The sequence below is a fragment of the Oryzias melastigma genome, unplaced genomic scaffold, assembly GCF_002922805.2.
Source record: "Oryzias melastigma strain HK-1 unplaced genomic scaffold, ASM292280v2 sc04978, whole genome shotgun sequence".
Classification (NCBI taxonomy): Eukaryota; Metazoa; Chordata; class Actinopteri; order Beloniformes; family Adrianichthyidae; genus Oryzias; species Oryzias melastigma.
The window spans coordinates 1-1,594 of NW_023421545.1; the positions used below are offsets into that span (position 1 = coordinate 1).

A 1,594-nucleotide genomic window follows, 5' to 3' on the forward strand; every position below is an offset into this window, starting at 1 on the left:
TCGCGAATCGGAAGCTGTGAATCGGAAGCCAACTTCAGCGTCGTGCTGAAGGTTTCGTCTGAGTCGGATGTCCGGGATAAGTCAGTTGAAAGGTTTTTCTGAGGGATAGCTTACTCGTCTTTTGACCCTCGCTGGTTGATGGGGAGATTCGTAACGAACCGTTAAAAACGGATGGATTCTTCTGAACCGTCGGAGCTGAAGGAGTCTGGTTCTCCCCACCCTCCAGGACCTCTGTAAGTAAGTAAATGTTTGTATTAATACGTAGATGTGTAAAACACAATACTCGTCATAATGGAAAGATCCTTACCTAATTCAGGTTGACTCAAGTCGATAAAGTCTGTGAGTTAAAATAATAAAATCAAATTTACCGTTAAAAATTGATACGAAGTTTAAAAAATAAAAAAATAAATATTTCTTACCATCAAAGAAGTTATCCGTTTGATCGCTGTGAACATCGGCCTGAGTTTCTTTAAAAAAAAAGAAGCGTGCTTTGTTAAAAGAATATGTTTCAGAAACTTTAGCTTTTCATTTACAAGTTTTACTCACCTTTTTTCTTTGCAGCCATGAACAGGGACATGATGTTAGAAGCGCGGGTGCCGTCTGGATTTGTTGGACGCCGGCAGGAAATGGTAGGTCTTATACGCGCTGAAAGTTCCGCGCTCAATTTAATATTTATGTTGGTTAAGTAGTAATACGTTGTCTCTCAAATGGATTCGGTATCCTGTTTCTACCATTAGCTGAGGTTCCCGTGGTCGCCCAGCTGTCAGGTATTTTGTCCCCCCTTGTACAAAGAGTGAAATACCTACCCCCACCACCCAACTCACACGACGGTTAGAAACATGGATGGTGTCTGGACTTGTTGGACGTCGGCGATAAATGGTAGGTCTTATACAACAAAAGTACGGCGCTCAATTTAAGATTATGTTGGTTAAAAATACTAATGCAATGTCTCTCAAACGGATTCAGTATCCGGTTTCTACCATTAGCGGAGGTTCCCGTGGTCGTCCAGCTGTCAGGTATTTGTCTCCCCTTACATCACTAGAGAAAAGACCCACTCCTACCCCTTAAAGCATCATCTAATTTTTTCCGGCGTGTGTGTGTGTGTGTCTGTGTGTCTGGTTGGGTGTGTGTGGGTGGGGGTGTGGGGGTTTGGGTGTGTGTGTGTGTGTGTGTGTGTGNNNNGTGTGTGTGTGTGTGTGTGTGTGTGTGTGTGGTTGGGTAATTGGAGGATATGATGCTTCGACGTAAAGATATTTTATTGTGAAAGGTTGACCAGGATGACTCTGAACGTGTGGTAAATGTATGTTTTTTCTATCCTCCTCAGAAGCTGATGGATCCGCAGCATCACCCCTTCTCCCCTCGGATGCGCATAGAAACCGGACACAACCTCGGGCGGATAAAAAGATGCATTTAACCTCTATTAATAAAGACCCTCAAGCGATATTGTTGAAATGTTTTCTTTCCTAATACGGTTGCATTTTAATATCATCTTTTTTTTTGACCATCAAAAGTTTGATGAGAAGTGACTCCGTAGTTCTGGACAGGGAGGGGTGGAGGGGACCTGTCAAAACGTTTGACGAAAAGTGTCTCCCCT

General features: G+C 43.1%; 1 long non-coding RNA gene across 2 annotated transcripts; it reads left to right on the plus strand.

Moving 5' to 3' along the window:
* Positions 1 to 7: 7 nt before the first annotated feature.
* LOC112139135 lies at positions 8 to 1,443 on the plus strand. 2 transcript variants are annotated; one of them, XR_002917926.2, is made up of 5 exons: positions 8 to 241; positions 562 to 629; positions 738 to 879; positions 967 to 1,016; positions 1,325 to 1,443. It is a non-coding gene; the product is annotated as an uncharacterized LOC112139135 (long non-coding RNA). The 2 variants fall into 2 exon arrangements; XR_002917927.2 differs by having other exon boundaries at positions 8 to 237.
* Positions 1,444 to 1,594: the final 151 nt, after the last annotated feature.